The sequence below is a fragment of the Macaca nemestrina genome, chromosome 7 (genome assembly GCF_043159975.1).
Source record: "Macaca nemestrina isolate mMacNem1 chromosome 7, mMacNem.hap1, whole genome shotgun sequence".
Classification (NCBI taxonomy): Eukaryota; Metazoa; Chordata; class Mammalia; order Primates; family Cercopithecidae; genus Macaca; species Macaca nemestrina.
In genome coordinates this window covers 59,699,330-59,726,920 of record NC_092131.1, presented here as the reverse complement: position 1 = coordinate 59,726,920, position 27,591 = coordinate 59,699,330, and the positions used below count along the sequence as shown (strand labels likewise).

Below are 27,591 nucleotides of genomic sequence, written 5' to 3'. Positions count from 1 at the left end.
TTAATGAGAAATCTATCATGTTTCAAGTACTATGCTAGGGAAGTAACATATAAGTAAAAAATCTCTTTTAGGTTGGGCACAGTGGCTCATGCCTGTAATCCCAGCACCTTGGGAACCAAGGTGGGCAGATCACCCGGGGTCAGGAGTTTGTGACCAGTCTGGTGAAACCCTGTCGCTACTGAAAATACAAAAATTAGATGAGTATGGTGGCGTGCACCTGTAATCCCAGCTACTCAGGAGGCTGAGGCAGGAGGACTGCTTGAACCCGGGAGGCTGAGGTTGCTGTGAGCTGAGATTGCTGTGAGCTGAGATCGTGACATCACACTCCAGAGCCTGGATGACAGAGCCAGAATCCATCTTAAAAAAAAAGAAAAGAAAAGAAAAGAAAAGAAAAGAAAAGAAAAAGAAAAAAAGAAAAAGAAAAGGAAGGAAGGAAAGAAGGAAGGAAGGAAGGAAGTCTCTTTTGCTCAAGAATTTCAAAATCCTATGATGCAGATAGGAGAGCAAGCTGACCATTATTAAACAGCGCAATGGAGCTTAGTTAGAAAGATGTAAAGGCTATTAGAGAGAGTCCTTACAGGGCTCAGAGAAGGATGCACACACACACACACACACAAAGATAACAGAGCTAAGGCTTGAATGCTGACTAGGAATTAGTCACACAAATCTGGGAGAGATGAGAATTGGTAGAACATGCTAAGACAGAATAAATACTATTTCCAGATACATAGAGACTAAGGGCATGAAGGATGGTCAGAATGTTACGATTTGAAGTAGGACATGTGAGGGAGAAAGGTTCAAGTCTTGAATAGATTTTGTACTACAATAAGGAATTTGTCATAAAAATGACAAGGAGAATGAATTTATATTATTAATGGGACAGATATGATCAGTTCTGTATCATTGAAATCATTGAGGAGATTAGATTACATGCAAAGGATGAGGTGTGTTTTGCAGGCAGACTGGAGTTCTAGAGACAGGAATGGGATCTATTACAATCAGATCAAGTTAAAGAGAACTAAGATTTAAAGACACTTGCATTGTTATGTCTGTTATGCTATTTAGACCTAGAACAGACATAGATGAACACAGTCTGACATGGAAATAAATCAAGCAAATGTTAAAATTGCATCTGGCAATGCTGATTACATTTATCCAGTTGAATATATGTTGCCCTATTGTTCTTTGTTTTAAAAAAGAAAACTATGAGATCAATTATTTATTTTATTACATGGCTTGAATGTAATAAATAGTATTTACCAATCTCTTCTGGCACTGAAAAAAAGTATTTTGAATCATTCTACAAGATGTGTATGTACCTTTATAATCCTTAAAGCTTTGTGTTGAGTTAAAATAGGCGGGGATGATTTGTAGGTTACTTTGAAATATCACATCTTATTTGAAAAGATTTATGAAATATCACATATTTACCATAGTTTTATGAAATCATCCCATTGTTCTGCTGCATTTAGCAATGCTCTTTCTATGACTTCTTTATTCAAAAATAAGAACTCCTGATTAGGAACTAATTGTTCTCGCAAATATCAGATATGTATGTGATCAAATCTCTGGTTCATCATTATTTGAGGGTTCACCCTATGAGAACCCTGGAGTAAAAAAGATAGGCAGTCTTTCCCTCATGGAGCTCAAATGTGGAGTTGAACGTGCAGGAAATCAGAAAATAAAATGAGTAAATAAGAAAAGAAGCTCTTGGAGGACAAGTGCCATCTAGAAGAGAAAGTTTCTGTTAGAGAGTGGCTAGGTTTGGGGACATTTTAGATAGGTCGTGCAGGAAGCCTCCCTGGAGTAAGTGCTGTTGAAGGTGAGAAGTGACTGACAGGCAGCTGGCCATACCTGGATCTGAAGAACATTCCAGGCAGAGGAGAGAATGGCCTTGGCCCTTTTGATGGGCAAAATGTCAATGTGACTAGATCAGAGAAAGCAAGAAAACATAGACGGGTAGTGGAGGGAGGAAAGAGGTGCTCCGGGAGAAGAGACACAGAAAAAGTTCACAACTGACCTTCTGGGCTGGTTTCATTCTAATTAAAATGGAAAACCATTAGTAAGGGAAAAGATGATTAAATCTGTTCATATCTATTTTGCTGGATGTACATATTAGTCTTACAAGGACAGACTTCCGATTTTGACTAGTATGGAATAGTGGACAAACTCCAAAAGAGCTAAATCACTGTCATGACCAAAGTGTATTTACTATCGTCTGCAGTTTGGGCAGCTCAGAGATTAGATAGATAGGAATTAAGATCTGCCAAACTTATTATTACCCCCAAACAGTTTCAATTAAATGTATTGATTGTGAATGTGCACACAATCATGTGTGTGTACACATATGTATATCTCATCAAGTCATTTTAAAGATAGCAATATTTTTATTCTTAATTATCTTATCCCTGAAACAAATCAAAATCTATTACTCATATCTATCTTAACTCAGTTCATAAGTTCAAGACAGTACAAAAGATCTCCATCTATGGAAAAGGAAAGAAAATTATTTTTACTTCCAGTTCATTTTCTTGCCTGCAGCTAGGCTTGTCACCTGTCGAAGAACAATATCCTGTTACTTTTAAAAGCCAGAGGAACTCAAATGAGAAGCAGGCTTCACAAATTCCAGTCAGGTCATTTCCATGCTGAGGGTGGCTCTCGTTCCTTCTCCCAGGACACCCTCCTACACATATGACTTTAGGTTTGACACATATCATACAACTGCAGCTATGCTTTAGGCAGCAAACCCTCAGAAAAAAATGGAAGGACATCAAAAACATTATCTTTTCTACCATGAAGGGTGCAGCTGGCCAATTATGTTACTCTTTATAACATCTACTATGTATAGGAGAAGACAGAACTCTCAGGGCTCAGGTAGAATAGCTTTCCTTCCATATTCTTACCTGCAGCTTTGCCTTAGAGTTGCTCTTTTTCTCAGTTTTTTCATGGACAAAAGAGCAGAGAGTATGCTGGCCTGAATATATATGGGTCTTCTTGTTAAAAAAGATTAAAGGGTGTTGATACCTTTCTGACTGAAAAAGGTTGTTGATATCCTTCCACTGTATGCTCAATCAGGAAATGACAATAATCATCAAATTAAACATGTCCTAATTATCTCTGCAATTATAAGGTGACAATTTAACATTTATCCTTGTGACTCTAAGCTGCGTAGTAATTGATCCATTTTCTGTAGTCCTAATTCAGCAACTCTAAAAATGTTAAGCATACTGTCATAAAAAATGAGCTCTGCAAACATAGTTTACCTATTATTTTCCCCCATATTTGAAAACAATACAAAATACAAGCAGTTTACTGTGATTATTACTATTGTTATTATTGTGTTAATTTTTATTTCTTTTAAATAAAATTGGAAGTATGAAACATTTTTTAATTTATTTATCTAGCAAGTCCTACTAGTCAATTTCAATAGGATAAACCAAATGGAAAATGTATGAAAAGACCTGCTGATTTGACATTTTACTTTTTCAATAAACAGAGAATTATTTCCAGAATAATTCTTATAACTGTATGTATTGATATTTTCTTATTTATATTATTGGTGAGTTTGGTAAATATAATTATGTTTTTTCTTATAAATTACAAGACAGTGCAAATTCCCCAATATGAACCTCTTGAGCAGAGCTAGGGCAAGGAACCCATAACAGGTTATTTTGAAGACTCCACTTAGAATCCTAAATTTCTAAGAGCAAGTCTTAGCACAATGAGTTTGAGGATGTGCTTAGTATTAATATTACTCTACATCAAATAAGTAATTATTTATTATTTCCCTGGAAACTAAGTAATGGGACCTATGGAATAAAAATGTTTTTTTTTCTTTTTGTATTGTATTTCATTGTTTAACATAAGAATAATACTTTTGGGAAAATGAAACTATAATTTTGATGTATAAGAATTAGAATAATTATTGCATTTGGTCAAAGTTCTTTTTAAGTTTAATGAGATTGAGATTATTTTTACTTTTCTATTGAAATAATGAAAATAAAATTTACTAGTCTGGAAAGTTAGGGTCAATATGGCCTGGTGAAAAATTAAGCCATGGTTGTCAGGTCTACTCAGTGAAGTTGCCTTGGTCAAGGAGGAGATGTTCCTAGATAAAGAGACACAAAATGCTACTAAAATGCTTCTGAAATGCACAAGGATAAGGGGGATGAGCCAAGAACAGAAGGTCTCACTAATGGAAGCAGTGGTGTTCGGGTAATCACTGTGCTTGACATAGCCACTCCTGATTGTCTGGATAGTATGAGTCCCTTCATGTCAATAATACTATAAGACAAAAATCCTGATATAAGTGAAATAAAGAATAACGAGTGGTGACACAATAACAATTATTGTGGTAGTTTCATCCAAGAAAAAGATCTGATTTTGTAGGAATGTGTGCAGCAAACAGAAGTTGAGATTGCAAAAAGATGTTAGGTTATAGACAAAATTGGTAATTGATAGAAACTTTTTAAAAAAAAATTTACTGGTTAGTTCTTCTTCATGCCAATTAATCAATTTTTCCAAATCTGTATTGCTTCACCTCCTTAAGTGTCAGGATGTCTGTTGGAGGGATCTTCAACTGGCAAAAGAGAAGACTAGTAGCATATAAGTGGGCTGGGAATTCTAGTAATTATAGTGGCTTGGATCTTAGATTAATTCTCTGCTTTTTTCTATGGTCAGAGAAGGTCAAGCCCATCTCTTTGTAGTAGATCTATGAATCACTAAGTTGAAACTCAGAGTTCTTATGAAAAGAAACCTAAGAATATATTCACATAGTATATTAAAAGTTGTTGAACACAGTGCCTCATGCCTGTAATCCCAGCAATTTGGGGGTCTGAGGCAGGCGGATCACAAGGCCAGTAGATCATAGACCATCTTGGCTAACACGGTGAAACCCCATCTCTTTCCGTATTTTGTAAAAAATACAAAAAAGTAGCTGGGCGTGGTGGTGGGCACCTGTAGACCCAGCTACTCGGGAGGCTGAGGCAGGAGAATGGTGTAAACTCAGGAGGCGGAGCCGAGATCTCACCACTGCACTCCAGCCTGGGCGACAAAGTGAGACTCTGTCTCAAAATAAATAAATAAATAAATAAATAAATAAATAAATAAATAGTTGTTGAACAATAAAGAATACTTACAAAAAAATGGGAATTTGAGAGCTATTTCATGTATTACTACATTTTTATGTTCATGGAATACTTAGAAATATCTATTTTTCATTTAAGAATACAACGATGTTTTGCCACAGGTCTTAGAAAGAAAATGCTTCACTAAGCCTTGTAATCAAGGTAAGATATTTTATTGAGGATTACACACATTATTTTAAATAATCTTCATTTACCTTGCTTCTGATAGGATATTCAAGAAACAGCCAAGAAAATTATTTGCCTGAGGTCACACACATCAATAGAAATTATGGAGTAAATCCCATGCTTTCATACTCAAAAGTCAATGAGAACCATGGAATCATATTATTTCACAAATCATTTCTTTTTACTATGAAGTAATAAATGTATTCCTTACTTCATACACGAGTTCAATTCTTGATGAGGTTAATTTTCTTCACTGTGTTAAATCTCTGTAAATGATCCAAAGTCACTGCTCTCTGACAACACTTTAGTAGTTTATATCAGTGATCACAGTCCAGTTCCTAGTATTAATGCGACTACATTATGAAAGCTGTCAGGAAAATTGAGATTAATAAGAGCCTTTGCTGGACAACTCAGGACAAAAGCCAAGTGTAAAATTCTGTGGACAATGAACTCCGTCCCAACTTCCAAGGGCCATGCCTTCCTAACATAATTAAAATGTACCAGCAGAAAGGTTTCATCATGACCACATATTGTACCTTTGGAAAACCAGAAAATTCAAATCTATAGTGTCAGGGCTTTTCATTGCTCATGATACATGCTTCATTCAGTACAAGTATTCTTTAGCATACATTTGGTCAAGCTATTTGAACTTAATCAGCTGCAGGAACAAAGAACAATTAAGACTACTTTGAAATATAGGTAGTTAGTTATGCAAACATGTGCAAACATGACCTCTTACACCCACCTCATAGGCATGCGCAGTATAAATCCCCAAGAAGTGAGTCCAAGCTTGCTTCCCCTTACACAAATATTAAGGAAACAAATTTCTAGGCACAGAAATGTATATAAATCCTGTACAGCCTACTGTTTTCACAGCTATCAAAATAGATTATTAGTCATTCTCCTGTAGGGGCTGAAGTGTATTTCTGGACTCCCAAATGGAATTTGAGAAATAAATTGTCTTGCAGGTATATAAGAAAAATTGCTTCTGTGACAACCTAACCACCATTGTTTCCACAAGAAGATGATTTTCATGTTCTAGAGTCATTTTAAAATAAAATTGAGGAGAATAATTTCCTCATAACGTATGGGCTACCTACATTTGTTCTGCCTCCCAATATTTTAACATGTTAACAACCTGTTGTTTCATTAGTTATTTATTTCTCATTTATTTATAACCATACTGTATATTCATAACATTATTTATATTTGGACGCTGAGCCATAAACTTATGGGTGGACAGACAAGTGGATATTTGGGGTGGGAATATTAAGAGACCTTGGCCATTGTAAAGTTGTTAGCGCTCTCAAATTTTTATTTTCATCAGAGTTTGTCATTGAAAAAAATGAAAACAGTTCACACGAAATTTTCTTACTATTTTCCAGTATAACTTGGGTTAATTCAATACAAACTCATATAAAAATATTGATGTTTTCAGTAATGCTTTAACTGTAACTGGATTGGCCATTAATGAAATTATTTTTAGGTGAGATCTGTAAAACTTTTTCGTTATCTGTGTTTTAACACATTTTGTGAAAAACTGTTCTATGAGATTCCAAATTTTGCCTTTTAAATCCTTTTAAATGATACTCTAGTTTCTCTAATCTGGTATTCTGGATGGAATAAACAATCTATATTAGACTAATTTCATTATATAAACATTCCCTCAAAATTATTATCTAGTTTTGTGGTTATTCTTGTATATCCTGGTGTTCCTTTATTCTGAATTTTAAGAGTTATATTAATTTAGGTTAAGAATTAATTATTTCAACTCCTCTTTTAAAAATTGTTTACTCTCAGGAATAGTCATATAAGAATTTCCATCAGTGTGTTCAACAGATTTCTTTCTTCCTAGACCTAATAGGTAGAATATAAAAGCAAGAGAGACCCTAAAATGAAGGGAAACAATGAAGAAAGTAGAGATAGGATTTCTGAAGTGCTGATAATACATCTACATCTATATAAATACATATTTAACCTCTACAAATAAAGTTTAGAGAAATTCAGTGAATCTTCACTCTTTAAAATTACAGAAAAAAAAATGGTTTCATTACAACTTTCTTAGAGGCTTTTAAAGATGACTAAAATGTCTGTCTCTGATTCTCCCAACCTTTCTCTAATTCTTTGACCATGAGATTGAATATGCACCTTCCCTAATCTTACTTTCTAATCTAAACATAACAACAAGTAAACATTGCATTTAAAAACATCCCAGCCATTCAGTATGAATAAGTTTGGTTACTAGAAACATTACGGGATGATGAATACAAAGACACATTCCTGGAGTGATGAATTGCCTCCTGTAAGGACAAGTACAAATGATGAGTGTCTTTAAATTTGGAAGTAAGTCGGCTTTCTTTCTTTTATTTGCTAGACTCAATCTGTGTCAAAGTGACTCAAGTTTAGTTTCCACTTAAATAACATTTCAGAAAACAAATCACATTAACTTGATGAGATTTCTTGTTATATCATACTACTGCTTTTCAAAATTACAAATTGTCTGTCTTGACACTAAGGTATCCACAATGATTAACTCGGCTGTTTACTCAATTATTTCCTTCTAAAATTAGAAACTTCAAAGTGTTTTCATATTTAAATGACTAGCACTCCAGTAATACTGCTGATCAATCATTTCATGTTAATGATTAAAAGCCGTAAATGTTCCTCTATTCGCCTTAGCTACTCTAAATAGGGTGTCAAACACAGCAAGCTCTATTTATTGTCACAGCATTTTAACATGAGCCAAGTGTGAGACAGCATAGATTAAATACTGGTCAAGGAGTTTATATTTTTCACTCAATAACTGATTTCAATGGTTTTGGGAAAAGACTTTTCCATAATTAAAATGTATTAGTTAATAAGCCATGCTACTTGGGCATTTGTTTTCTTCTAGAAATAAGTTTTGTATTTTAAAAAGCTGTGTCTTCAGGAATTTCTGTACAGCAGTGAGAAGATGATAATTTCCTAAATGTTTCCAACAGGCACTTAATTATTCACAGAGAATAATGTTGTGGAGAGTTAGTATGCCTCATTGTAGGAGCCATAATGTAGGTATTATACAAGTTAATTTAGTTTAATTACGTTTCAAAATCATTAATTCAACTCAGAAATGATCATGGTTGTTTGTTTAAATGATACAAAATAACAATTTATGCTTGAAGAATACATTTCTCAGTAAGTTACTTTGTTATAATAACAGTGTCTCACGTCTTCATTTTATAGAATTCACTTCTAAGCCATTTCCTGGTGTTAAGATGGAAAAAAAAAAAAGTAAGATGTATTTAAATTTTTAATCAAATGGCTATTCTTTCTCAATTATATTTCCTTCTTTCTCTTCTACCATATTTATGCTTGAATACACACACCTCAGTCATCTTAGGCCTTCTATATGCATATTATCTCCCTAGGTGATTTCTTTTCATTTCATAGTTTAAATGATATTTAATAGTTTCATATAGTTTAAATATTGATATTTAAGCCACTGCTCACTTTAGAATACCTATATTCAACTGACAACTCAATATGAGATTTTTGACTTCGTCCATCAACTTTTTTCAACTTTTAAGTTGAGGGGTGCATGTGCAGATTTGTTATATAGGTAAACTTGTGTCATGGGGGCTTATTGTACAGATTATTTCATCACCCAGACATTAAGTCTAGTACCTATTAGTTATTTTTTCTGATCCTCTTTCTCCTCCCACCCTGAAACCTCTGATAGGCCCCAGTGTGTGTTGTTCCTCTCTATGTGTCCATGTGTTCTCATCATTTAGCTCCCACTTATGAGGGAAAACATATAGTATTGGTTTTTTATTTCTGTATTATTTTGCTAAGGATAATGGCCTCCAGCTTCATGCATGTCCCTGCAAAGGACATGATCTCATTCATTTTTATGGCTGCATAGTATTTTATTGTGTATATGTGTGACAGTAGATGGCTAGTTGGGCATGAGCAGGGGAGGAGAGGGCTCCCCACATCCCCACCAGGAATGTCAGGCAACCATCAGGTGACCGTCAGGTGGTTGTTAATTGTCTCTCTAAAATAATAACTGTTCACAGCCTGCACCAGGAAAAGGCTATCTCCCAATAGATAGAAAAAACCTAAAACTGGTGATCAGCATCTTCTCAACAAGGTCTTGGGAGTTGGGCAAGTGGGCTCAAGCATGCTCAAGAATGCACACTAAAATGGAAGAATGGCAGAGTTTAACTGGTATTTGACCTTCCTCTAGGAATGCTGGACTGGTAAGGGAAGAATGCCTCAAGTGAGCATGCGTACAACTCCAGTAATCACACGTGCATGTGGCCCCTCCCAAGTGCTAAGAGGCCACTGTACATGTGGACAGCCCAACCCAAGGGAATAATCAGGGGAGAAGGGATTCAAGACCATGGAAATATGCCAATGTATAAAACCTCAAGTCAAAGGTCAAACACAGTACAGTTGATCTCTCAGGTTGCCTACTTGGCCCTCTTCCAAGTTTACTTTATTTCCTTTCATTCTTGCTCTAAATCTTTTCAATAACTTTCACTCCTGCTCTAAAACTTGCATTGGTCTCTCCTTTATCCTTCTGCCCCTCAGTCAAATTCTTTCTTCTGAGGAGGCAAGAACTGAGGCTGCTGCAGACCCATATGCATTAACTGCTGGTAACATATTTTGGTGCCCCATGGCTCGGATATATTCCACTGCTAACAAACTTACCACATTTTCTTTATACAATCTGTCATTGATGAGTATTTAGGTTGATTCCATGTCTTTGAAATTGTGAATAGTGCTGCAATGAACATACAAATGCATGTGTCTTTATAACAGAACAACTTATATTTTCAGGCATACATACCCAGTAATGGGATTGCTGGGTCAAACGGTATTTCTGACTTTAGGTCTCTGAGGAATCACCGCATTGTCTTTTACAATCATTGAATTAATTTACACTCTTACCAAAATTGCATAAGCATTCCTCTTTCTCCACAATCTCTCCAGTACCTATCATTTTTTGACCTTTTTATAATAGCCATTCTAACTGATGTGAGATGGTATCTCACTGTTTTCGATTTGCATTTCTCTAATGATCAGTGATGTTGAGCTTTTTTGCATATAATCATTGGCTGCAATATGTCTTCTTTTGAAAAGTGTCTGTTCATGTCCTTTGCCCAATTTTTAATGGGGTTGATTTTTTTCTTGCAAAACTTGGTTCAGTTCCTGATAGATGCTGGATATAAGAGCTTTGTTAGATTCACAGTTAGCAAAAATTCTCTCCCATTCTGTAGGTTGTCTGTTTACTCTGTTAGTTTCTTTTGCTGTGTCAAACCTCTTTAGTTTAATTACATCTCGTTTGTCAATTTTTGCTCTTGTTGCAATTGCTTTTGGCATCTTTGTCATGAAACCTTTGACTGTGCCTATGTCCTGAATGGTATTATCTATGCTGTCTTCCAGGGTTTTTATAGTTTTGGGTTTTACATTTAAGTCTTTACTCCATCTTGAGTTAATTTTTATATATGGTGTAAGGAAGGTGTCCGATTTCAATATTCTTCATATGACTAGTCAGTTCCCCCAGCACCATTTATTAAATAGGAAACCCTTCCCCCATTGCTTGTTTTTATCAGGTCTGTTGAAGATCAAATAGTTGTAGGTGTGTGGTCTTACTTCTGGGTTCTCTATTCTGTTCCATTGATACACGTGTCTGTTTTTATACCAGTACCATGAGGTTTTGGTTACTGTAGCCCCATCATATAGTTTGAAGACAGGTAGCGTGATGCTTTCAGCTTTATTATTTTTGCTTAGGATTGCCTTCATTATTCTGGCTCTTTTTTGTTTCCATATGGATTTTTAAATAGTTTTTCTAGTTCTGTGAAGAATCTCAGTGGTAGTTTAAGAGGAATAATATTGAATCTTTACATTGTTGAGGGTAGTATAGCCATTTTAACGATACTGATTCTTACTATCCATGAGCATGGAATGCTTTTCCATTTGTTTGTGTCATCTCTGATTTCTTTGAGCAGTGGTTCATAGTTATCCTTGTGGAGATCCTTCATCTCCCTGGTTAGCTGTATTCCTGTATTTTATTCTTTTTGTGGCAATTGTGAATGGAAGTTAATTTCTAATTTGGCTCTCAGCTTGACTGTTGTTGATGTACAGGAATGCTAGTAATTTTTGCATATTAATTTTGTATCCTACAAATTTGCTGAAGTATAAGGATATTTTGGAATGAGACTATCAAGTTTTCTAAATATAGTATCATGTCATCTGCAAACAGGGGTAGTTTGACTTCCTCTCTTCCTATTTGGATGCCTTTATTTCTTTCTGTTGCCTGATTGCCCTGGACATGACTTCCAATACTCTGATGTATAGGAGCGGTAAGAGAGAGAATTCTTGTCTTGTGGCAGTTTTCAAGCGGAATGCTTCCAACTTTTGTCCATTCAATACAATGTTGGCTGTGAGTTTATCATACATAGCTCTTATTATTTTTAGATATGTTCCTTCAATTTCTAATTTATTGAGAGTTTTTAACACGAATGGATATTGAATTTTATTGAAATCCTTTTCTTCATCTATGGAGATAATCATATAGGTTTTGTCTTTAGTTCTGTTTATGTGGTGGATCACATTTATTGATTTGTGTATGTTGAACCAGGCTTGCATCACAGGGATAAAGCCTATTTGATTGTCATGAATAAGCTTTTTGATTTGTTGCTGTATTTGATTTGCTAGTATTTTGGTGAGAATTTTTGCATTGATGTTCATCAAGTATATTGGCCTGAAGTTTTCTTTTTTTTTGTCCCATCTCTGCCCGTTTTTGGTATCAGGATATTGCTGGCCTCGTAAAATGAGTTAGGGAGGAATCCCTTCTCCTCAATTTTTTGGGATAGTTTCAATAGGGATGGTACCTGCTCTCTTTGTACTTCTGATAAAATTTAGCTGTGAATTCATCTGGTCCTGGGCCTTTATTTGGTTGGTAGGCCATTTATTCTGCTTCAATTTCAGAGCTCATTATTGGTCTGTTCAGGGATTCATTTTCTTTCTGATTTAGTCTTGGGAGGGTGTATGTGTCCAGGAATTTAACCATTCCTGTAGATTTTCCTATGTATGTGCATAGAAGTGTTCATAATCTTCTCTGATGATTGTTTATATTTTTGTGGGGTCAGTGTTAATAGCCCCCTTGTTTCCGTGTTTATTTGAATCTTCTTTCCTTCTGTCTGGCCAGCAGTCTATCCATTTTATTAATTTTTTCAAAAACAACAACCTCCTGGATTTACCGATCTTTTGAATGAGTTTTTTTGTGTGTTTCAATCTCCTTCAGTTCACCTCTGATTTTTGTTATTTTCTGTCTTCTGCTAGGTTTGGGATTTGTTTGCTCTTGCTTCTCTAGTTTTATTAGTTGTAATATTAGGTTATTTACTTGACATCTTTCTGACTTTTTGATGTGGGCATTTATGCTATAAACTTTCCTCTTAACATTGCCTTAACTGTGTCTCAAAGATTCTGGTATGTTGTAATTTTGTTCTTATTAGTTTAAAAAAACTTCTTGATTTATGCCTTAATTTTATTATTGACCTAAATAATAGGTATTTACGAGCAGATTATTCAATTTCCATTCAATTGTATAGTTTTGGGTGAATTTCTTAGTCTTAATCAGTAATTTGATTGTGCTATGGTCTGAAAGACTGTTATGATTTCAGTTCTTTTGCATTTGCTGAGGAGTGTTTTACTCCCAATTACATGATTGATGTTAGAATATGTGCCATGTAGCAACGAGAAGGTATATTTTGTTGTTTTTGGGTGGAGAGTTATTTTAATATTTATCAGGTCCTTTTGATCCAGTGTTGAGTTCAGGTCCTGAATATCTTTATCAATTTTCTGCCTCAAAGATATGTCTAATATTGTCAGTGAGGTGTTAAAGTCTCCTACCATTATTGTGTGGGAGTCTAAGTATCTTTGAAGATCTCTAAGAACTTGCTTTATGAATCTGAATGTTCCTGTGTTGGGTGCATATATATTTAGGATAGTTAGATCTTCTTGTTGAATTGAACCTTTAACCATTATGTAATGGCCTTCTTTGTCTTTTTTGACATTTGTTGGTTTAAATCTGTTTTGTCAGAAACTAGGATTGCAACCCTGTTTTCTGTTTTCCATTCTCCTGGTAGATTTTTCTCTGTCCCTTTATCTTGAGCCTATGTGTGTCATTGCATGTGAGATGGGTCTTTTGAAGACAGCATACCAAAGGATTTTAGGACTTTATCCCACTTGCCAGTCTGTGTCTTTTAATTGGGGCATTTAGCACATTTATATTTAAGGTTAGTATTGTTGTGTGAAGATTTGATCCTGTCATCACAATGCTAACTGGCTATTTTGCAGACTTACGTATTTACTTTATAATGTCACTGGTCTGTGCACTTCAATGTGTTTTGTAATGACTAGTAATGGTGTCGGTGTTTCCTTTTTATATTTAGTGCTTCCTTCAGGAGCCCTTGTAAGGCAGGTCTGTGGTAACAAATTTCTCAACACTTGTTTGTCTAAAAAGCATCCAATTTCTCCTCAGCTTATGAACTTCTGGGTTGGAATTTCTTTTCTTAAAAATGTTGAATATTGACCCCCAGTCTCTTCTGGCTTGTAGGGTGTCAGCTGAGAGGTCCACTCTTAGCCTGATGAGCTTCCCTTTGTGTGTGACCTGGTCTTTCTCTCTAGCTGCCTTTAACATTTTTTTTTCTTTCATTTTGACCTTGGGGAATCTGATAATTATATGTCTTTGGGATGATCTTCTTGTGAAGCATCTTACAGGGATTCTCTGCATTTCCTGAATTGAATGTTGGCCTCTGCAGCTAGGTTGGGGAAATTCTCTTGGATGACATCCTGAAATATGTTTTCTGAGTTGGTTACATTCTCCCTATCTCTTTGAAGTGCAGCAATCAGTTGTAGATTCAGTCTGTTTGCATAATCCCATGCTTCTAAGAGGTTTTGCTCATTCATTCTCATTTGTTTTTCTCTATTCTTGTCTGCCTATCTTATGTCAGAAAGTCATTCTTCAAGCTCAGACATTCTTTCCTCTGCTTGGGCTATTCTGCTATTAATATTTGTAATTGCATTATGAAATTCTTGTGTGTTTCAGCTCTGTCAGTTCAGTTACTTTTCTCGATACTATTTTGTCTGTCAGCTTGTTCAATTCTTATCTTGATTTTTAGCTTCCTTGCATTGGGTTAGAATGTATTTCTGTAGTTCAATTAACTTTGTACCTATCCATTCTGAATTCTACTTCAGAGCCAGAAAAATATGGAATACTTCACAAATACTTCAGCATTGCATAGGCGCCATGATAATCTTTTCTGTGTCATTCCAATTTTTGTATGTGTCCTACCAAAGTAAGCGCTGTCCTTCAATTTTTAGGAGTTCTTTAAATAGTAAGGATATCAACCCTGTGTCTGTGGTATAGCCTATGAATATTATCTCCTAGTTGTCAACAGTATTTTGCCTTGTTTATGATTCACTTTGCAACGTATTTGTTCAGGGAATCAGATTTATAGCTCTTTCTTTCATTTCCTTTGGATTTGACTCAGAGTTCTATACCATTGTTAAAGAGTAATTTCCCTAAGTTTCTTCTAGTATTTGCAAGGTTTTCTTTTTACTTTTAGATACCTAAGTTATTTGGAGTTTACTCTTTTATATGGCATGAGGTATGGGCCAAATTTTATTTATATGGCTACGGTTTTTCAGCATCATTTATTTAAAAATCTATCTTGCCCCAGTGGTTTAAGATGCCGTTTTATCATATACTGAATTTCTCTGTGTGCTGGGGTTAATTTCTGTACTTTCTCTTGCCATGTTTGCCTGTACATCACTACTTTAATTTTACGGGTAGTGTATCACATGTTTTAGTGTTAGAGCAGAGCTACTTTCCTATCATAAACATATTTTCCAAAATTTCCTGGCTATTCTTGCATGTTTATTTTTTCATATGAACTTTAGTGTCACAATTTGATTCACTACCTACTATATATTAATATATGGATAATTGTTACCTTTTAAATATTGTGTTGTTGTTTTGTTTAATTCTATTTCTGTACCCTTTAGTGTTGTCCTAACATTTTTCTGTATAAGATTTGCACATTTCTCATTAATTTTTTCTAAATATTTAATATTTATTATTGCCATTATAACTAAAGTTTTCCTACCAATATGTCATCGGTTTATTATTTCTGAGTAAAAAACAATTGATTTTTGAGAATTAATTTTATATTCTGCTACTTGACTGAATTATTTTATGATTTGACTTAGATTTAACATTGATTGCTGCTATCATTGTTTTATGGTGCCGCTCCTATCCAAAATAGAGACTAGCTGACTTTTTATTTACTCCTTCTTGGACGACTAATTAATTTATCCTGCCTATTTGCATTGGATAATAGTACCAATACAATAATAGTTGGCATAGTGGGCATCTTTTTCTTGTCCCTGATCTAAGTTATAATACCTGTAGTGTTTATTAAAGAGAACACTGGAGGTACTAAGTAAGATAAAGTAATTAATTTCATCCCATCTTTCCCATTGAAAGAAACTATAAAACCTGGACAGAATGAAAAAAGAAGCTATTTGGTGATAATTATATGCAAACAAACAAGCAAACACATAACCAAACCTAAATCTAAACCCTATACCTTATATACAAATTAACTCAAAATGTAACACAAGTCTAAATGTAAACACAGAAAAATTATCTGTGACCTAGGATTAATCAAAGTGTTATTCATGAAACCAAAAGCATGATCCATAAGCACCTCCTCCCCTCAGTCATTATTGCAAAATATAGGGGGTTTTATTTGTTTTGTTGTTTGGGGAAGGATTATGAGTCCTCTCTTGTCCCATAGAATCCAAATAAGGTCTTCTTTTTCTTCTTTTCTCCTTCATCATCCTATTGCCAAAAGGTGTTTCTGCCTTCTTGTTTGTCTCTTTTTCTTCCCCAGAAGCTATGTCTTTTTAAATTTCCATTTAAATGTATTCTATCCCTTTATATGGCATGATCCATTGTAAGTTATAATTGCCCCTTTAAATACTGCCTCCCCTTTAAATCATATATGTATATTTTAAACTCCTTCCCTTGTAGTTAATGTCACAATCTGCTTGGATGACATTTATGCAGTATTTTAGATTTAGAATGGATTGAATATTTTTAGTGTCCATTGCAAATCATCTTTAGGCTCCTTTGGCTAATCTCTCTGTTATAGCTTTCCCACAGTTTTTCTCATTCCATCTTTGCTTGCCACAAAGCCTTGTGTCTGTGCAAGAGCATTGTGACAGCCTGAGAGATCTGCACTGGGATTTGGTGGGATATTTTTCTCTTTTTACTTACAGGTATTTACAATTTCAGCATTGTATTCAAATTATGCGTTAGGCATACATTTGCAAAATTTAACTTTCACTTTTGATTTTTAAAGAATAAAAAGAGAACTTTCCTATTTTTTTGATTTGGAAAGGAAAATTTTGGATATTATATGGCAACCATGGTCCTTAGTTATCCAGAAGGATTGCTGAATTCAATTTCCTCACATTGGGTTAAGTATTTGCATTTATATTCCTAGCAGATATTATCCTCTAATTTTATTTTCTAATAATGTGTTCATTAGATTATAATGTCAAATATTTCCTGATTTTATAAAATGTCTCCATTACAAAGTTAGGGTAAGATAGGCACATCATCATTTTGAAAACTTTGCTATTACAGAAACTAAGAAAATGTTGCTAAAATAATAATCACAAGAAAACACATGGGGGCATATTACGAGGTCATAGCAGGCAGTTGTAAGTGACACTTAACAGGCAAATCCTGGAAAACTTAAACATCAAAGTAGGAATCCAAGAGTATGTAACAATCATAAATAAGTAAACAGGTAAATGAATGGGGGAAGAGTGCTTCTTAAAGTACAATATCCATTGCCAGTTGGTAAATGTTAAGTAATTGCAGAAGATGGAAAAATACAATTTTGTAACAATTATAGTGAAGACTGGTTAGGCAAAGAAGTGATGAATGGTTGCTATAGCTAGGAAGATTTTCTTTAATGAGATATAGGATATTTGCATGGTGTCCAAGTGCCTTCCTACAGATTCCTTATTAGTTGCAATGAAAAATAGTAATACTAAGAAAAGTAACACAACAACTTGACTGAGTGTAAAAACTAACATCAGCAGTGTGAGGCAGATTGACATCCTATGCCTTTCAATGTGATACCCTTTGAAGGACACAGCATTATTTAGGTAATTTTTAAATCCTGGAATGAAACACCTGAATCTAATCCTGACAAACATCAGACAAACTCAAAGTGAGGGTAGATCCATTTACAAAAGGAAAAGCAGATCATTCCAGGCCCGAAGCAGCATATTTATAATATGTTTCTAGAACATCTTGTCATAAAAAGAGCAAGGAAGCTACACAAGATCACTTGGCTGTTTTCAAAAGTTTTCAGGAGTCAACATATCTCATTCCAGCAAAGACGGAACAATTTCATCATCATTAAGGAAAATAATTGTAACAGGTTGAAACAGATCAAATATGATTAAATATATATGTGCTCTTAACAATTTGAAAGTAATTACCCATCACTGGTGAATACTAATAAAGCAATACGTTATTTTAAAAACAGGCAATTTAAAAGAAAAAAAATCAAGAATTATTTTATTTTCCTATACAGACTACCATTGTAAAACCCAAAAGTTAATGGAAAATATTTATTCCCACAGGTATACTCTACTAATAAATCAAGAAAGAATGTAAGCATTTGCATGTTTTATAAGTTTGGCAAAATTAATGGATACAGGAATTGGGCATGAAAGGCTGCTAATAAAAAACGTGAGACAATCAGGTATTTGTGTGCTTGTGTGTGGAAGAAAACACACCCATCACCTATAAAGTAGTTGTGCCAAACATTTTAATCTGCTTATCATGCGTATAAATCTGGCAGATAAATGTTTAAAAATGCACCCCTGGGACTCACCACCAAATCCAGATAGTGGGAAACTCTGTGGGACACATAACCTATTCTTTTTTTCAACAAATAAACTGAAAGAAGGGAGAAAACAGGATGAGAGCAGACATTATAGATCTAAAGAGACTTAAGAGCCACATCAAACAGTAGCAATGTGTGGATCATAGTTGGGTTCTTTTCAAAGAAACAATGTGTACAGAATATTCCTTTAAGTTTGATTTTATGATATTTAAAAGAAAATTGAGCCAGACATGATGAAGTGTGCCTTGTCCCAGCTGCTGGGGAGGCTGAGGATGGAGGTTCGCTTGAGCCCAGGAGTTCTAGAGCACACAGGGCAACATAGTGAGACTCCATCTTTTGTAAAAAAAGAATACTATTTATGATAATTGTATGAACGTTGAGGATATTAAGCTAAGTGAGAGAAGCCAGTCACAGAAGTACAAATACTGCATGATTTTTATATGAGGTATATAAAATAGTCAAACTCATAGAAACAAAGAGTACAATTGTGGTTGCCTGGGGTTGGGCAGAGTGGAAATGAGGGGTTTCTGTTCAACTAGTATAATGTTTAAGTTATGCAAATTGATTAAGTTTTGGAGATTTGCTATACAACATTGTAGTTGACAATAATGTGTTCTACACATAGCACATTTGTAAAGAAGGTTAAAAAAAAAAGTTACCTGTAATCGTGTTTGTGTGTGTATGTGTGTGCATATATACTTAACAGAAATATATAAATATGTTTACATCAACACTATTTATAATCTCCAAAAACTGTATGCAGCTGACATGTCCATTTATAGTAGACTGAGTTGGGACTAGAGTGAAGTAAGTGAAGCACTTGTTTCAGGAGAAAAAATTAAGTGGCTATAAAAAGGCTATAATCAAGATACATAAATTTAATACAACATTTTAAAAATCAATATTAATGCAAAAAAAAAGCAGGATCCATATTATTGTTTCCTTTAGCCTCAGATTCCAATGTGGCTCCACATGGAACTGATAATAGAATTGACAAATAATGATACAAAATGGAATGCTACACAGCAATGAGAATAAATGAACAATGAACTATAACTACACACATATGGAGACTCCCACAGACAAAATGTTCAGTAAAACAAACCAAATGCAAAAGTGTATGCACTGTTGGTTTCATTTACATCAAATTCAAAAACAGGCAAAGCTAATCTAGGCAGAAGTCAGAATAATGGTTTCCCTTGAAAGGGGGCAAGAGAAAATTTCAGTGACTCTAGGAATATTCTATTTCTTGATCTGTATCTTATATAAGTTTTGTACTTTAGCATAATTCACCAAACTGTTCATTTATTATTTTTGCACTTTTTATATGTGCTATAATTTAATTTTTTAAATAAAAAATGATAATTGGAAATTTTAACACTAGCTATGTAATTGATGATATTAAGAGACTGTCAAATTTTAGATGTAATATGGTGAAGTGGTTTTGTAAAAATATAGCTATAAAAGAAACCATATATTTTACAGATAATTACTAAAGTACTTATAGATAAAATGGTATTAAACATAGAATTTGCCTCAAAATAACATGGGAGCTGGAAAAGTAGGAGAGGGACTAAAGGAAGTAAGATTGACCATGGGTTCTTATTTGTTGAAGCTTACTTTTGTGCATATGGATTATTTTTTACAGATTTCCATATGCTTTGGTACATGCCTACACTTTGTATAATAAAACGTTAAGACAAAAACCTCCTATAATCGTGACCGATACAATATTTTGTTAGACTATGGAAAGAAGAAGTATGTTAGTACCTAGGTGTGCACTTTGCTCACAGAAAGTGATCAATGGATATATGTGGAATGAAAGAACACATTGATATTAAAACTAGAGAAAATTAGAATTAAAAATTATATGTAAACTATCTTCCTAAATCTCATTCCCTAGCCAAGTCTAGCCATTAAAAATCAAACTTTATAAGATGCCATTATAGTCTTAGTTTTGCTTAAATATGATATACCAATGAATTCAACATAAAATTTGTTTCACCAAAAGGCAGCTTATTTTTGGGTAGTCACATATTTTTAACACAATTTTTAATCATTCTTATAGTTTTAACACAATTTATTGTCACCTTTTAACATAATCATAATCTTTAATAGAGAAAGTCATGTGACTTATACTTTCTACTCTTGCCTTCTACAAATATTATTTTCACCATCAAAGAACTTTGGTAAGAAAAGAGGACTGTTTACCATTTCATTTGATGTCTTGTTAAAAAGAGTATTTCGAAGGTAAACACTGCACTTACCTCTCTATAAAATGTTTTAACAAAGGTCCATATTTTATGTCAACTGTTTTCTATCTCTCAAAAAATATTTCATGTCATTAATAGCAATCATGTTACAATAAGGTAACATTCAGTTCGATGTGGAGTTTATCAAGAAATCTTCAAGAAAAAAGGATCTTTAATAAAGTGAAATGTGATTTCCTAAAAGTGAGTGAGGCTTGTGTTCCTAAATCTGAGAGTTGTGCTTTATCACAAAAGAATGGCAGCCAGGATTTTACAGATTTGATTTGGAAAGTTATTATGCCTAATTGTGATGGGTCAGCGTAGACATCACTGGTTTGACTGATGGTTCCATTCCATGCAAAACTCATATAGTGACCATGAACACTCCCTACAGATAGCATTATTTTGCAAGGCTCATTTAAATTTCTGTCTTATTTTGTCAAACTAGTGTCACTTCCAAAATCTGCCTTTTTTTTTTGTTTCTTGATAAGAATAGAAAGATTATAGCCTCATCAGCACCTAATTTCTTCTAAGTTCAATTTTAATTCCTCGGTATTACCATTATTTGTAGTGATAGATGTAGTCTTTTCATTAATTGCCTCTGGAAGCATCAAACAGAGACATTTGAATCAGACTTTGTTTTCCAGCATCAGGTTCATAGAAACTGCTTTAAGGTTTCTAAAAGTATTGACTTTTGCATTAACAAGATTGATAGATCAGTCAACCATGATAGTTCTATCCAAAAACTGTGCATATATATTTTGGAAAAGGGAATATATTTTAAGCCTCCTGATCATGACAGTTAATTATTTTATTTCCTGGTATTTAGATAGATCATCTACTTTTTAGATAAGATTATATAGAATATATATATATATATATAAGCTGCTGCTCCACCTACCTAGGCAACATCTCCTAGAAGGTTAGTAAGACTTAGCTGTCCGGTACCAAAAAGAAAGCAAGAAAGCAAGAAGCAAGCAAGCAAGCAAGCAAACAAGAAAGAAAAAACAGCTTCATGTGTCATATGGAATCAGTGTGGTCCTCTCCTTAAGACATGTGAGAGTAAAAACTTTGAGCTCTGAAAATAGGTTCTACCATGACTTACCAGTACACTTTTGCCTGGAATACTTCTAGATCATTAGTTTCTCCCATTGTGATTCTTATCAGTCCAAGATGTTCCTGATTTTCCATCAAATCTCCAATCTGTGTTTCATGTGCATAACTCATAATCAGACTTGTGGATTCCCCTTTTAACTGAGTTATCTGTTTTTCTTCAAGGACCTCATTTTAGCTTTGAGTATGACCTACCTAAGCTTTACTAATTGACCTCATGCTCCCTGTTGTATGGCCTATACTCCACTGCTACGCTCTCTCGTAGGTCTCTCACCAAACCCACACTGTCCATTGTATGTGATATGTATGCGTCCAATGCACTCCTAGGCATATGATTTTAATCCATAAAGAACTCCAGTGTTCTTTGTCTTTGCTAGTACCAACATTTCAGAGCGATGGCTATACAGGAAGGGTAGCATAGATTATAAAAAGTATTTACCTAAATCTTCTAGCTAAATTTCAAATGTTTGGTAGAGTGATATATTTGTATCTTGATGTACATGTAGATAATGTTGTTTATTAAAATATTTTTCACCTTATAATTGATAACATTGGTAATTTATGGAATCTTTACTCACCCACCTCTCCTTGTATTACTTAAGCTGCACCTTTTATGGCTTGACACAAAATTACTCCAAGGCACCTCTACATAGAATTAGGATATTTTGAGAAAAGAGACTGTGTCCTTTTCACACCTAGCTTTGTTCATTAATTTAACAAATAGGTAATGTGTCCTTATGATGGGCCAGACACTGTGCTGGATACTAGAAATCTCTATACTTAAAAATGTAGCCTTCAGGAATTCTGTATTCAACAAACACAACAATTTTTGAGTTCCTTATTAATATCTCACTATGATATCAGATTCATTAACCATAAAGGGCTCTCTATGAAAGCTTTGGGTTGAAAATAATGTCAATAATAAAATTTGAACTTATAAAAATTATCTATGCCTATTTGAATGTGGACTCCTGAAAATTTTCTTTACAAACAGTGGTGAAATATCATATCCAAAATTTTAAAAACTCTTTGCACCCTTCCTTTACTCTTTCAACATTCTTAAATTGTTTATAAATATTAAAAAGGAAAAATACAATTATTCAGACTGCTGATTGTATAGACACAGTAGACTATGTTGTCCTCTGAGCTTTCTAGTTTACAAGAACAGATTCAAAGCACAAATGCTGCAACAACAAATATAAATAAGAAAGTTGTAACTTTCTATTGTTTTCCTTTATAAAAGAAATACACACTAAGTGTGTAAAACTTTTAAAATGCAGAAAACCATGGAGAATAAAATTGCATTTCATTTATTCTTATAATAATTTTTAACCTTATGGCTACCATATGCTATTGTTTCTGCTCAAGTTGTTGGACATGCACATGTGAGTAAGTCAGATAAGTTCCCTGTTTTCATCAAAATTATTCTGCATGTGGCTAGGAGATGAGTAAGAAACAAGTAAACTATTAAATCAAATTTGATGACTGCTATGAATAAAATTTTAGAAAGATAAATAGTATCAATACTATTGCTAAGTTGCTTGGCTTTAAACATCTGAGACTGGTTTCAGATGTGCTGTGGTTTCTATCTGACTCTTTGGTCCACTCTATATGGAAACTGTTAACACAAGTGATAAACCCACTTATTCTGAATACACAACCATTGTTTGGTTATGATCTCTCTAACAAGGTTCACACATCAAAGCAAAACTCATTTCAAAGCCTTTTTGAATTAAATTAAATATTTGAGGCACTACAAAAAAATGCACTCCTAAAAATAATCTATGCTTACTGACTTCCTTTCATCAAATGCCATGTTCTGACAAAAAGGTAATCAAGGTTATTCTTGCATGACTTCTCCTTTTAATATTCATGCCATCTTATTGGTTATGGCTCTGCCAGACTCTGACTGCTTCTCTTCTATCATTTTGCATTCTATTAGTTGAAACAGAATTTTATACAGGTAAACATTAACACTGATATAAAAGATAAGCCAGACTTTAGAATAAGGATACCATTAAATAATTTAATGAGTGTATATTTTACACAAGACATTGCATTAGGTTACAAAGCAAAGAATGACAGAAAATAATCACAAGTTCATTTTAATATGGTTGCAAACAGATGTTAAGCTATGTTCTAATAAATAATATTGTTTTGTTTGCATAATTACAACCTAAGGCCTTTGTTTCAGCTGTTGGATAATTTCCCTTACCTCAGTGTCATTTTGTTAATGACCAGAGACTATCACATAAACTCCAGCACTCTGTAGAGGCTTACTATGAGTCAGAATCAAAGAACCTTTCAGATGAAATTTCCAGTTGCTGATGGAAAACACCACCAATGGAAAAGATGTGTCACCTACTGATGGGACATTAATTACCTTTATATTTAATAAGCATTTTGTATAAACCATTATTTTTCATTATATTTACACATTTTAGGAATTCAAAAGGACCATCACTATGAATACAGTAGACTTTGCTTATCTGTGTGAAATATTTTCCAAAACCCCTAGTGGATGCCTGAAACCATGGATGGTGATGAACCCCATGGTTACCACCCCATAGATATCGTGTTTTTTTCCTATACTTGCCTATGATAAAGTTTAATTTATAAATTAGGCACAGCAGCAATTTATATTGGGCAAATATTTGTCTTCTCTTTGGTAGATCTGAATTGGCAGCATCACTATTCTTGTGCTTTGAGGACATCAGTAAGTAAAATAAGGATGGCTTGAACACAAACACTGCCATAACATGACAGTCAATCAGACAACCTAGATAGCTATTAAGTGACTCACAGGCGGGGGACATCTACAGCATGCATGCACCAGACAAAGAGAGGATTCATGCCACAGGCGGGGCAAAGAATATCACACTACTCAGAATGGCTTGGAATTCAAAACTTATGACTTGTTTGTTTCTGGAATTTTCCATTGAATATTTCAGATTGCAGTTGATCACGGGTAACTGCAACTACTGAAAATGAAACTACAGAGATGGAGGGAACTACTGTACTATTGTAAAAAAAAGCGTCTTTGATACTATTAAAAAACTATGTCAGAGATGGGGACACAATTCAGGGCCATGAAGTACAGGACATAAGCCAGAAAATATTTGTCATTCTGAATAGTAGGTGTATTATACTAAATCCACACCTATAAATATTCATATTATATACTAATGTGTATAAAATATTTGTAGATATATACTTGTGTGTATTTATATATATAAAGTTATTCATTTCTGCCTTATTTATTTTATTACGTTCATTATTTTATTGGAAAGTTTATATATCATATTTTTAAGTGAACAAATCTAAAAATCTGGTCAAGATCATGGTCATAGTTAGTTCCAAGCCAGACATACAATGCTAACCTTATAAAACTTCTACTCTGTTAAGTGTATTTTTATTGTACAGAAACTGAGTTTTAATTCCAGAAGATAGCTATGTCTTCAGTTTAAAATTTGTAACTAAAGACAAGTAGCAAGTACTACAATAGTTCAATTATAAATCTATTGAACTATGTCTCCAATTTGCCATTCATTGTTTAGACAGTTTGAGAAATTCAGTAATATCTAGTTGAATTTTCTTCTTTTGAAATGAAATAAAAATATATCAGGAATGTCAACATAGGCTATCAGGAATGTCAACATGGTAATAGCCTGACAGTTTTGAGTTGCACATGATTCTGAGTTAAATATTTGCATGTTGACCCTCAAAATTATTGCCAAAAACTGCTTAAAGATATTTAGATTAAACCTATGATAGGCTGGAAATTAAAAGGTATACCATGTTCTTGGTCTGAGGCAAATAACTAATGGCTTTACCTTTACAAATGTGTCAGCATGGAACTTGCCATAGCTGTAAATTAAAGGTGACATACGATGTGGACTTTGCATGCAAAATACCCTTCTGCCAATTAATACCTTACCAGTTAAGTGTCAGTAAATGCTAATTTTAAATGATTTTAGGGTCTTGTACATTCGTATTGATAAACGTGTCAAAGGGATGCAAGTCTTGATGATTGTACCAACTTCACTGCACTAGAAACAAAAGCTAGTAAAGAAAGCTTATAAAGCAGTGAGATAAAATATCAGCTTTGCCTCAGTAACCCATCAGGGATGGGTCTCTCATCTGAATATGAGTTATCTAAGGGCTTGTGATCCATGCCACAGCCTTCACTCTTATTTACTTATTTGATGTTTGCTGTGTTGTAAATTTTTAAAATTAAAAGAAGGATCAATATATGGGAAGAAAATAAACAAATATTGCTCCCTGGTTGCTGTTTTGTTGTTGCATCTGTTCTTTTACTTTATTTTTTTGCTTATAGAATAAAGGGGAATTATTAATTTTTTCTGCACTCCACTGACATTTCTGGGAAGTTATCTGCAGACAATGATGGATAAAAATATTTATCATCATAGATAGCATTATTTTAAATATGTACCTAAAACTAGTGGAAAGTTTATCTTTATCTTAATAATCAGAGCTTTTTTGTTATGACTGTATCAATTATTAATTATATAAAACCATTTACTTATTTTATAATATGATTTTTACCCATAGACATTTTATGACATTCTATTAAATATGAAGTAGTTGGTATAAATTTAAAAACCCAAATAATGAATTTAATTGCTGAATATTTAAAATGTAAAACTAAATTAGAATTGGGCTATCAGGATGTATATTGCTTTCCTACATCACTACCTGAAAGGCTACACATATTTTACAATATTTTTAGCACAAAAATCTTTACTTGAATATGATCCATTCTCCATTTGCTTCCCTTTCCAAATTAAAGCCAAAGTGATGATTTACAAAGTCAGAAATAATCATGCCACTCCCCTATTTAAAATCATTGAATGGCTTTTAAAGTTGTTAGCATACCGGTCAAAAGTTTTGCCAGATAGATGAAGGTCCTCCAGTATCTCTCTACTTTCACATTGTTTTACTCCACCCCTTTGTATCCCAGCCACATTGGCCTTTCAGTTGAATTGCCACAGTCTTTTCTCACTCAGGAAACCACTGGCCCTGTTCTATCTGTCTAGGCCCTCCCGTTCACTAGCCCCAGTGGCATTCTCTAGCGAATCATATCTCACTCCTTTTCTGATTTTAGATGTTAGTTCCTAAAGAAGCTCTTGCTCATTCTGCTGTCTACACATACCCTCTTCTATCTAAATTAAATCCCTCTGATGTACGCTCTTGTAATTTTCTCTTGGCCCATAATACAATGATTTTAATTAAATATTTATTTGTATTTTTACTTGCACTTCCACCTCCAGTATCTACTATAGTGTTATACATAGTCAGTATTAAATAAATGTGTTGGCAAATGTGTTGATTATTTAAATAAGTGGATTGAAATTGTTCAAAGTAATCTCCTATAAGCTCTGTTAAAGTTGAAAAAGTTTTTATAATAGCTGTCTTTTTCCAATCTGTTTTATTTTTACTCATGTAACTTGCTTTTATAAAGGTTCTTTATTCCATTGAAAATTGCATTTGATACGTTTAATGAAGATTAACTGAAGTGCTTTGATTCAGAGGAGAAGCAGTCATAGATTTTAATGTAAAAGATACAAAAAGAAATGACTAGCCTTTCATCCTATGCCACCTTGATTTCTACATGTTGTCAATTAAATATTTTCAGTTAATGCATGTATGGGTACAAGTATTTGTGCTCTAGACTGATAATTCTCAAGTTGAAATATGTGTTGCCTTAGGAATCCCTCTTCCCCACTCAACCTTTTGCTTATTGATGAAAATCAATATTATTACAGCTGTAATATCACTTTCACCCTTGCTGCCACAGCTGCTGTTTGTTCTACTGCCTTAAAGTTTTCAAAGCATAGCAAATGGTAGCTACCCAGAAAATTGAATGAACTATTTAGGGGAGTAAGCATTTAACTGAGGTTTTCTTCTTCACTG

General features: G+C 33.9%; 1 pseudogene; it reads right to left on the bottom strand.

The window, feature by feature from the left end:
- Positions 1-14,564: 14,564 nt before the first annotated feature.
- Positions 14,565-14,665, bottom strand: LOC112426682 (U6 spliceosomal RNA; annotated as a pseudogene).
- Between the last annotated feature and the right edge of the window lie 12,926 nt (positions 14,666-27,591).